The sequence below is a fragment of the Chiloscyllium plagiosum genome, unplaced genomic scaffold, assembly GCF_037043375.1.
Source record: "Chiloscyllium plagiosum isolate Xiang-an unplaced genomic scaffold, Cpla_swu_hap1 HiC_scaffold_32, whole genome shotgun sequence".
NCBI lineage: Eukaryota > Metazoa > Chordata > Chondrichthyes > Orectolobiformes > Hemiscylliidae > Chiloscyllium > Chiloscyllium plagiosum.
This window is the reverse complement of record NW_028270170.1, coordinates 25,446,106-25,458,760: the sequence shown is the minus strand read 5'-3', so window position 1 is coordinate 25,458,760 and position 12,655 is coordinate 25,446,106.

The following is a 12,655-nucleotide window of genomic DNA, read 5'->3' as shown; positions in this document are numbered from 1 at the left end:
TCAACCCCACCTTACAGTTACCAGCCATTTCAACTCCCTCTCCCACTCCTCGATGACATCTCCATCCCGAGCTTCCTCCATCATCAAAATAAGGCCACACGCAAACTAGAGGAAGAACACCTCATCTTCCACGTCAAGAGCTTACAACTGTATGGCTTATACATGGAATTCACCAACTTCCTAATCTCCACATCCCTCAGCCCAGGCCCAGCTTCCCTCTACTCCCGCCCACTTAACCTGACTCAACCTGTCTATCTTCCTTCCCACCTATCAACTCTACCTGTCCCACTGACCAATCACAGCCACCTCCAATCTACATCTATCTATTACCATGCCATCCACCATCCCCCCAGGCCCACCCTCCTCCCTCTATTTATTCCTCATTCCCCTTCCGCCCCCTCCAATCCTGATGAAAGGTTCTGACCTGAAACATCAACTGCCCTTCTCCTCTGCCGCTTGAGGCCGGTACAATTACAACATTTAAAAGGCATCTGAATGTTATATGAATAGGAAGGGTTTATAGGGATATGGGCCAAACGCTGGCAATGGGATTTGATTAAGTTAGAGTATCTGGTCGGCATGGACGAGTTGGACGAAAGGGTCAGTTTCCATGCTGTATACCTCTATGACTCTCCAAAAACATTGCCAAACATAGTGAGTATTTTCAGCATTTCCTGTTTATATTTCTTTTCATGGAGGTATACAAATGTTTCTTCAGTCAGATAAAGTCCACTGGAATCAAGACTCTCAGATGTACCTCAGCAGCAAGAGGAAGTGCAGATGGTTATTGTTCTTGTTCAGAAATATTTTTTGACAAGGATCAAGATTTTCAACAGGTTTCTGTTTAATATTAAACATCTTCCCTTTCCATAAGTGGTTAAAACTAGAACATTAGATTTATTTAATGAAATAACTAGGTTATCCAATGAGAAATATTACGGGCAATATGTTGAGAAAGTACATTTATGTGGTTGTGGTTCTGTTCGCCGAGCTGGGAATTTGTGTTGCAGACGTTTCGTCCTCTGAGGTGACATCCTCAGTGCTTGGGAGCCTCCTGTGAAGCGCTTCTGTGATGTTTCCTCCGGCATTTATAGTGATTTGTACCTGCCGCTTCCGGTTGTCAGTTCCAGCTGTCTGCTGCAGTAGCCGGTATATTGGGTCCAGGTCAATGTGCTTATTGATTGAATCTGTGAATGAGTGCCATGCCTCTAGGAATTCCCTGGCTGTTCTCTGTTTGGCTTGTCCTATAATAGTAGTGTTGTCCCAGTCAAACTCATGTTGCTTGTCATCTGAGTGTGTGGCTACTAAGGATAGCTGGCCGTGTCGTTTCGTGGCTAGTTGGTGTTCATGGATGCGGATCATTAGCTGTCTTCCTGTATGTCCTATGTAGTGTTTTGTGCAGTCCTTGCATGGGATTTTGTACACTACATTGGCCTCAGCTATCCTTAGTAGCCACACACTCAGATGACAAGCAACATGAGTTTGACTGGGACAACACTACTATTATAGGACAAGCCAAACAGAGAACAGCCAGGGAATTCCTAGAGGCATGGCACTCATTCACAGATTCAATCAATAAGCACATCGACCTGGACCCAATATACCGGCCACTGCAGCGGACAGCTGGAACTGACAACCGGAAGCGGCAGATACAAATCACTATAAATGCCGGAGGAAACATCACAGAAGCGCTTCACAGGAGGCTCCCAAGCACTGAGGATGTCACCTCGACAGGGGACGAAACATCTGCGACACAAATTCCCAGCTCGGCGAACAGAACCACAACAACGAGCACCCGAGCTACAAATCTTCTCCCAAACTTTGTACATTCATGTGGGTTAAATGAACCTAATTTGCACAAGATGACTGTTACTAAAGATAGTGTTTCTGACCAGTGTTTTCCCGCATGGAATTATACTAAATACTCAGTTAGTCTTTTTTAGTGCAAACACAAGGTAACAGCTATATTTAAAAAGCAGACTGAACAATTTGCATGAACATGCTGAGTGTTTGAATGAAGACTGCACCAATAAAAATAACTCAATTAGTGTAAAGGTACAAACTAAAGAACAAATTGAATCTCTTTTCTTCATTCCTAGACTACGATAATAGATAATGACTAGTCACATTATTGCTGGACTGGTGATCCAGAGACTCAGGATCTACTGTTCTGGGGACCAAGGTTCAAATTCCACCATGACAGATGGTGGAATTTGAATTCAACAAAAATCTGAAAGTACGAGTCTAACCATGTCCATGAATCCATTGTCAATTATTGGAAAAACCCACCTGGTTCACTAACGTCCATTAGGGAAGGAAACTGCCATCTTTCTTGGTCTGGCCTACGTGTGATTCCAGACCCACAGCAATGTGGTTGACTGTTAGCTGCCCTCTGGGCAATTAGTGATGGGCAATAAATCCTGGCTCACCCAACAACACTCTCATCCCATGAATGGATTAAAAAAAATTCTAATACAACACAAGTATTGTATTAACCACAAAGCCAAAACCAGTTAACATTAAAAAAAAACGCAAAGCATCTAAGTAGTCATATGACTGTAGAGAATTTGAGAATTGGTTAAAAGGGTAAAAAAAGATACATTTTGTCAAAGCTTTTCAACTTGCACTGAATTGCAAGCTATGGCAGCTACTCTCCACACAGACACTACCACATCTACTGACTATTTTCAGCATTTTGTGTTTCTGCGTCTCGATGCGCCTTTTCCTGGAGACATGTCTGAGAAAGTTAACTGGAAACACAATTACTCAGACACACCCAGGCAGGAAGGGGACATTTCACAAGAATACAAATTTAAGGACGGAACCAATATTTGTACTGCATGAGAAGAGAGTACAGATTGGTTGGCAAGTGGACTCTGATTGGTGGAGGCCCTACATAGAGAATGCACTCATTCATGCTGATTGACAGTTAACTGCCAGTCTTTGTTATAATTTAAATCTGGCAAGTTGACTTTGATTGGTCAGCAAGAAATGGATCAGCGAATGGTTGCTATTTAACTTATTGTGTTGAAACAGATGCAGTGTGTATAAATGTCTTTCTTGTTTGCATATTGATTTGTATAACATTTAGTATGTGGAAGTGTGACACATTGCGAGCCTGATTGTCATTCCTAAATTGATTGTCAGCAAAATAGTAAGTCCTCACAAATTCAGAATTACCCAGCAAATGTTGTCCAATTGCAGAATCACACTTTTAACACTATGTTGTGAGTTTTACAAGCAGGGGCTTGTTGGGTACAGTCAGTACCTTGCTTGTTGTGAACAAGCAATGTTCCTCATAAAAGGCATTGAGGCAGTCACCCTTAGTCCTGAAAAATACCCAGCAGATACTCTGGAAGGGTTAGGTATCTCAAAAGTTTGAGCAACAGATGAAGTGAGCTGTATCACATTGCTAATACTGACCAGCAAAATGAGTAATGCTTTGCCAATAACATAATTCTGCTGTCAAACCACAAAGATATCCTGCTATCATACAAATGAATAAAGTGGTGTAAAAATCTTAGTGCCAGTGTAATGTCAGGTATGCAGGCTCTATGTCCCAGAGTGTGCAGATTGGATCAAGCAGCAGGTGCTTCACGTTTTTCACACCGAGCAAGGCTGTACAGGGCTCTGCTCGACTGCTTTTGGAATATTATGAGCAGTCTTGAGCCATGCATCTAAAAAAAGATGTATTGGCTGAGGAGGGAGTTCCGAGGGTGTTTAAAAGAATGATCCCGGGGAAAAAGAGATTGTTATATGAGTTGGAGGTGCTGGTGTTGGACTGGAACGTACAAAGTTAAAAATCACACAACACCAGGTTATAGTCCAACAGGTTTATTTGGAAGCACTACCTTTCAGAGCACTGCTCCTTCATCAGGTGGTTTTAGATTAGATTCCCTACAGTATGGAAACAGGCCCTTCGGCCCAACCAGTCCACACTGACGAATAACCCACCCAGACCCATTTCCCTCTGACTAATGCATCTAACACTATGGGCAATCTAGCATGGCCAACCCACCTGACCTGCACATCTTTGGACTGTGGGAGGAAACTGGAGCACCCGGAGGAAATCCACGCAGACACGGGGAGAATGTGCAAACTCCACACAGACAGTCACCCAAGGCTGGAATTGAACCTGGGACCCTGGTGCCGTGAGGTAATAGTGATAACCACTGAGCCACCGCGCCGTCCCAAATTGTGGAGTGTAAGATCGTAAGACACCAAATTTATAGCAAAAGTTTACATTGTGATGCAACAGAAATTGACTGAAAAAGACCTGGATTGTTTGTTAAGTCTCTCACCTTTTAGAATGACCATGTTGGTTTCGGTTCTTTCAGATATAAATCCCAGAACTTTTTTTAAAGTTACATTCTCAAGTGAACTTTAACAATAGATGCCATGTCGACCCAGATAATGCATTGAAGGTGTGAGATGCCCTGTGTGAGGCTGCCTGTGCCTCAATGTTCAGACTGGTTCTATTTCTAAAAAAAGGGATTTACAGAATCTTGCGTGGATTCATGCAGTTGAATGCCTAAATAAGTATTTCACTACTGTCACAAACTTCATCAGTAAGTGTGTCGAGGACTGTGTGCCAAAGAATTTAACCCAAGTGTTCACCAGCCAGAAACTATGGATGTACCACGAAATCCACACTCTACTGAAGTCCAGTCTGAAGCATTCAAATTGGGTGACCCTGATCTATATAGGAAATCCAGGGACAACCTTCACAAAGCCATCAGGGATGCCAAGGGACAGTACCAGACTAAACTAGAGTCCCAGACTAACATCATGAACACATATTAACTGTTGTAAGGCTTAAAGGATATAATGGGCTACAGAGCAAAATAGAATTGAATTGCTGCCTACAATGCTTCCCTCCCTGATTAGCTTAATCCATCCTCTGCTTGTTTTGAATGTCACCTGCCTGACAGCTATGGGTGTACCCGTATCCACTGTCACAGCCACGGATGTCAGATTGGCCACCTTGAGAGTGAACCCATGGAAAGCAACTGGCCTGGATGGAGACACTGGCCGTGCACTCAGATCCTGTGTGGAGCAGCAGGCGGGAATATTTGCAGGCATCGTTAACTTCTCTTTACTCCGATGTGAGGTTTTCACCTGCATCGAGAACACTACTATCACTCTGGTGCCAAAGAAAAATCAGGCAATGTGCCTTAATGGCTACCACCAGGTGGCTCTGACCTCCATCAATATGAATTGCTTCGAGAGGTTAGTAATGGCATACATCAACTCCAGCCTCCCGGATTGCCTTGATCCACTAGAATCTACCTCCAGTCGCAATAGATCAATCTCCCTGGCCCTACACTCATCCCTGGAACACCTAGATAACAAGGACACCTATTTATTGACTTTAGCTCCAGCTTCAACACCATAATTCTGACCAAACTCATCTCCAAACTCAGAGACCTCAGACTCTGCTCTCAGCTCTACAACTGGATCCTTGACTCCTGACCTGCAGACCACAATCAGTAAGGATAGGTGACAACACCTCCTCCACAAAAATCCTCAACATGTTGCCCCACAAGGCTGCATACTCAGCTCCTTACTATACTCCTTACACGCTCACAACTGTGTGGCCAAATTCGACATTCGCCCTAAATCTGCATGGGTTTCCTCCGGGTGCTCTGGCTTCCTCCCACAGTTCAAAGATGTGCAGGTCAGGTGAATTGGTCATGTTTAAATTACCCATAGTGTTAGGTGCATTAGTCAGAGGAAAATAGGTCTGGGTGGATTACTCTTTGAAGTGTTGGTGGGGACTTGTTGGGCCAAAGAGTCTGTTTCCACAGTGTAGGTAATCTAATCTAACCTAATCTTCAACTCCTTTTACAAATTTGCTGATGACACCATTGCAGTGGATGAGATCTCAAACAATGATGAGACAGAATACCAGAAAGAGATAGAGAACTTAGCGTCAAGGTATAAAGTCAACAATCTCTCCCTCAATGTCAGCAAAATGAAGGAGCTGGTCATCAACTTCAGGAAGCAGAGTGGAGGACACACCCCTGTCTGTATCCATGGTGCTGAGGTGAAGATGGTCGACAGCTTCAGGTTCCTGGGAGTAAGTGTCACCAATAATCTGTCCTTGTCCATCCACATTCAAGCAAAAACACCAAACATCTCTACTCCTCAGAAAGCTAAGGAAATTTGACATATCCACAACAACTTGCCAATTTTTGTCGATGTACCATTGAAATCATCCTATCCAGGTGAGTTCTGAAGAAGCTGAAAATGTGTTGCTGGAAAAGCGCAACTTTACTATAAACCGACCAACTCCCACAGCTTTACTATAAACCGACCGACTCCCACAGCATATTTACTATAAACCGACCGACTCCCACAGCTACCTAGACTACACCTCCTCCCACCCTGCCCCCTGTAAAAACACCATCCCATATTCCCAATTCCTTCATCTCCACCGCATCTGCTTCCAGGAGGACCAGTTCCAATACCGTACAACCCAGATGGCCTCCTTCTTCAAAGACCGCAATTTCCCCCCAGACGTGATCGACAATGCCTTCCACCGCATCTCCTCCACTTCCCGCTCCTCCGCCCTTGAGCCCCGCCCCTCCAATCACCACCAGGACAGAACCCCACTGGTCCTCACCTACCACCCCACCAACCTCCATATACATTGTATCATCCGTCGTCATTTCCGCCACCTCCAAACGGACCCCACCACCAGGGATATATTTCCCTCCTCTCCCTTATCAGCGTTCCGAAAAGATCACTCCCTCCGTGACTCCCTCGTCAGGTCCACACCCCCCACCAACCCAACCTGCACTCCCGGCACCTTCCCCTGCAACCGCAAGAAATGCAAAACTTGCGCCCACACTCCCCCCTTACTTCCCTCCAAGGCCCCAAGGGATCCTTCCATATCCACCACAAATTCACCTGCACCTCCACACACATCATTTATTGCATCCGCTGCACCCGATGTGGCCTCGTCTATATTGGGGAGACAGGCCGCCTACTTGCGGAACGTTTCAGAGAACACTTCTGGGACACCCGGACCAACCAACCCAACCACCCTGTGGCTCAATACTTCAACTCCCCCTCCCACTCCACCAAGGACATGCAGGTCCTTGGATTCCTCCATCGCCAGACCATAAAGAACGCCTCATCTTCCGCCTAGGAAGCCTCCAACCACAAGGGATGAACTCAGATTTCTCCAGTTTCCTCATTTCCCTTCCCCCCACCTTGTCGCCTGTCAAATCACTCGAACTCAGCACTGCCTTCCTAACCTGCAATCTTCTTCCTGACCTCTCCGCCCCCACCCCCACTCCGGCCTATCATCCTCACCTTGACCTCCTTCCACCTATCGCATTTCCTAAGCCCCTCCTCCAAGTCCCTCCTCCCTACCTTTTATCTTAGCCTGCTGGACACACTTTCCTCATTCCTGAAGAAGGGCTCATGACCGAAACGTCGATTCTCCTGCTCCTTGGATGCTGCCTGACCTGCTGCGCTTTTCCAGCAACACATTTTCAGCTCTGATCTCCGGCATCTGCAGTCCTCACTTTCTCCTCGAGTTCTGAAGAAGGGTCAGTGGACCCGAAATTTTAACTCTGATTTCTCTCTACAGATGCTGCCAGGCCCACTGAGCTTTTCCAGCAGTTTCTGTTTTTGTTTCTGATTTCCAGCAATTGCAGTTCTTTCAGTTGCTACGTGAATGTGTCACAGCTTGGTACGGCAACTGCTTTGCCCAAGACCACAACTAATGACAGGGAGTTGTGAATGCAGCTCAGTGCATCACTCAAACCAGCCTTCCTTTTATGTACTCTGTCTAAACTTCCCACTGCCTCAGGAAGGCAGCCAACATCAAAGACCCTTCCCATCTCATCCCCGGTTATACTCTCTTCCACCTTCTTCTATTGGGCAGAAGATACAAAAGTTTAAAAACCCGGACCAATAAATTCATGAACAACTTCATTTTCGCTATTATCGGACTTATGAATGCAGCTCTCATATATTAGAGTTGATCTTGCTCTGCACCTTCTCTGTCGCTATAATAGTATATGCTGCATTCTGTTCCATAACGCTGATGTACTTATGTAAGGTATGATTTGTCTGGATAGCACACAAAACAATACTTTTCAACATATCTCAGTACATGTGATAATAATGAATCAAATCAATTTAATCTCACTGAATCGATGTGAACGTGTACTTTTGTGCTATTAGGTTTGTTCTTGGATTTCTTGAAAATATTACACCATATTGACTGAAGTGTAACTGGATGTTTAACAATGTACTTCATCAAAATAAGCAGCCTCTGATGAGGAGTCATCTTGACTTGAAAGGGTCACTGGGTCTCTCTCTGTGGATGCTGTCTGACCCAATTTGATCTCCAGCATTTGTTGTTTTCATTGGCACTCAAACTAACTTTATATTTCAGACTAGCAAATTTCTTCACTTTGGTAAATCTATGTTTTAAACTTCTTTGATGACAATGATGTTTGTGTGTCTTGATCATTTCCACACGAACATACCATTTCAAAAGCAGAAATAAGCCATTTGGTCATTGAACCTGATCTGTTTATGGCCAATCTGTTTGTGTTTCATATTTCACATTTCAATCTACTGCTGATAATGATCCCCTTGCCAAACACAAATGTATCTAGATCCACCTTTAAAACATTCAACGATTCTACCTCTACCATCTTCTCAGCCAGAGTTCCAAAGTGACCAACCTCTTAAATGAGAATAAGATTTTCAAAATCACTGTCCTAAATGGGTGACTCAGAATTTTAAAACAGTGGCCCCTAAATTTGCACTCGTACACATCTGGAAGCATTACCTCAACATCCACCTTGTCAATACTGTTCAGGCTATTATATACTTCAAACAAATCACCCCTCAATCTTCTACACTCCAGTCAGGACAAACCAGTCTTTATATGATGATATTAAAGAACGGACAATCGCTAGGTTATTGCTGAAAAAAAAATATAGTTTGTCATATGCTTTTGCCTCACACGCATCAGTACACTTTGCAAGAACACAAATTCAAGGAGAAATTGAATGTTTATTTTTACTGCTTGAGTGGAAAATGCTGATTGTTTAGCAAGTAGACTCTGATTGGTAGAGTTCCTGCCATGGAAGACACAACTATTACTGCCATTGGAAAATTAATTGTTTAAATTTTAATCCAGGCAGGCTTTTGGTGATTGGTCAGGGCATTGTTCTGAGAGCTGACACAGCATCTGGTTGTCACCTATTTTATTGAGTTGAAACTAGTGCTGTGTATGTACATGCTCTGGTTGTCTGTCAAAACAGAACCTTGTGCATTAATAGATGTAGCCTCTATTGCACACGTGTGCACCACACTGCGAGTCTGACTGACAATCTTTATTTGGTTGTCAGCATAATTCTCTGCATAGTCAGGATTATCCAGCAAATGCTGTCCAATTTTATAATCACATTTAATATTGCTTACTGTATTGTTGAGTTTCAAATCAATACTATTAGTACCTTTCTTTTTCTTTCAAACAGCTAAAGAGACAAGCTATTTGGTATGATCCACCACTCTTTGTATATGCTGCCTACATACCTGGCATCACAAAAGCACTGCAATTCACACACTTCAATACTCATTTATGTGATCGGCAGTCTATCCTTTTGGTTTGACGCCAATATCCTGTGAGTGGTGAACACCATTTTGGTCACTACTCACAGCAGCATTGTAAAACAACAACCTTGACCTGTTGCTCAAATTTTTGATGCCTAATTTTCAGTCACTGTTCAGTGCAAAATAGGTGACAACTATTCACTGGTTCATTTATCAGTACAATAATTTGACAATACCTAGCTTAAAATGTTAACAAAGACTGGCAGTTAACTACTAATCATCATTATTTGGTGCATTTACTGTGGCAATTCCTCTACTAATCAGCATCCGGTTGCCAAATAATCAGCATTCTACTGTGATACAACATAAATGTTGGTTTTCCCCTTAAATTGGTGTCCTTTCTTCTGATGAGTGCAAGGCAGAAGAAATTGACAACATGTGTGTTTATTTTTAATCAACAATATTAATGGTTTTACTCTATCACCTTCAGCAAATTTTACTTGACAACATTTCTACTTCTGTACGTTGGCTGCCATAATGATTCTGAAAAGGCTACTTACAGCTAAATATAATTTTAGTCAAATTAGTGAGATCCAATTTTATTCTAAGTTGCCATGAAGACTTTTATCATCTAGGACTCGAAACCCATTCACTCCCAAAACCTGCTCGAGCATTTGAATAGATCATGGTCGATCTCTATTTCCACTACTAATAACTTGCCTTCTTTTAATTTTATTTAATACTGTGTCTAATTAAAATATTTTGATTTCAATTTTGAAGTTTTCTTTTGACCTAGCTTTAGCATTCTAGGGCAGAATCTTCCAGACTTTGCAAACCTAAACGTGAAAAATTGTTCTTGAATTCATCCCTTGATCATTCACACTGAAAAGAAGATAACCAATCGATCCTCATATTTTAACTTTTAGCAATGTACTCCTTGCGAATTTGATCTTTTAGGGTCACTCTATCTTTCCTGAGCTGCACTGCCCAGAACTGAACACAACATAAGATGACTTTTAATCAGAGCTTTCAGCAACTGTAGCATAGCTCTCAACCCTTTTTAATCCAATTTCCTTGAAGCAAAGACTAGGATCATTCCATTAGCCTTTCTATAAGAAGTATTGCTTAAAGAAAGACTTGAATTTACATTGCAGCTTCCTCAGGCTTAGGATATCCTGAAGTACTTTTGAACTAGTTTAGAAACTACTTTGCAAATGCCATACAATCTTGTAACATTGAAAATATAGTGCACAGCAAACTCCCACAGACAGCAATGTGATGCCCTGATATTCTGCTTTCGCAATGTTGATGGAAGGACAAATATCAAGTGAGGAAATCATTTTTCGTATGTGTCCACGAGACTTTAGTGATCTCTACACAAGTATGCCTAAAACACCCTGTTGTGCTGTGATACACCGTTTCTTGATCTGCTCTATCTTTTTTGTTTCCGTGATATGAATGGATTGTGCCAGTTCTTCCCAGTCACTAGATCCATCAATAGTGCTTGAGAGTTCTGTGCATCTGCATTAGATTTTGTTCAAGATGCTTGATTTTAACAATTGAGACAATGTTAAAATCCTGATAAAATCCCTCAAATCAGAGTTCTGAAATCTCGCTTGGTTACTAGGCAGCCATTGTTCTTTCAATATACAAAATAGCTCGGAAAGTAGCTGAATTTGATTTTATTGTTGGAACTCTTCCTTTAATTAGGCAATGATTTCATTATTGGATGACTGCAGTACACTAAAAGAGTCAGTTATCTGACATTAAAAACAGAAACAAGCTGATATGTTACTAACAGTGCTGGACTCTATTTTCATGAAATAATTTACAGTTAAAGATTTCTCCAATTGTGATTGAACTGTGCAATGCTTGTTCAGCACAATCATTATTACCACAGTAATTCCACTGTGAAAAATCCATTCTCATATATAAAAATAAATCAAGATGTACCAGTCATTTTCGGGACTGTTCTGTAATTCATTTGGCAGACTTACTCAAAAGAAAAATTGAAGCTTATAGAAATAAATTGCAGTGAAATGTCATAATTCAGTTTAGCTGAGAGTGTAATTAGTAATGATTAAATGTCAGAAATATGAATGATGACAGCCTGTAATAAAATGGATCTGCTGATTTGCATTTAAAGATGTAACTCACATTTAGAATTTATCCTGTTTGTGCATAATTAATCCTGTGAAACATATTTATCAATGGATTTGCCTCTCAAACTAAATTGATAAGAATGCATTAATGCTAGAACATAAAATGGCAGTATATGTTTCTTGGCATTTCCCCTCTAATTTTCCCATTTGTCACTATTTTTTCTTTGCATCTCTTCCCTGTAGCAGGTGCAAAAAGAGGCTTCACTCTTGTTTCATTTGTTTTTTTTTCACATTTTATCATGTCACTGCCACTTGCTATGTCAATTTGAAGGGATGGCCCAGAATGCTGAATATAAAGGGTGGTACTCATTTTGAATTACAATAAAATTCAATAGTCTACAATGGTGCTCTTATTGTAAGTGAGAGAGAGAGGGAGGTGATCTTTATGGAGGGAAGAGTAGGATAATTGCAAAGAGGGCATCTGGTAGTGTGTTCAAAGCCTTCCAGTCACCATAATATCTTGATAACAGCAGAAAAGGTAGCAGATAATCTTCCTTTCCAGAGCCTAGTTATGACTTTCAAGTGGTCAGTTGAGGGCCCTTTCCCACATCATTTGGCAACCTCCTGGCTCCAGTGGTGTGGGCCTTCTTCTTTGCAAGCTCTGTGGGTTCACACATGGGGCTCAATGATTGGTGCCCCCGCAGACATTGGTACCAACTGTCCTTTCCCCGCCTTCCCTCTCCATGCCTTCCACCCCGCCCCCTGCACCTTTCTCACTCCCCTTACTGGGTCTGACTGACTGGCCCTGTTGAATTCAAATCCTATCTGTGTTTGTTAGAACTTATATCTATTGCTGCCTCGTCTTCATCCAGCCCCATCCCCAGGTATGGTCACAACTTCCATGATGCTGCTCAGCTGCTACCATCCTTATTGGATTGGCTGCTTGGGTCACCTGAGCTGCTGAGGGC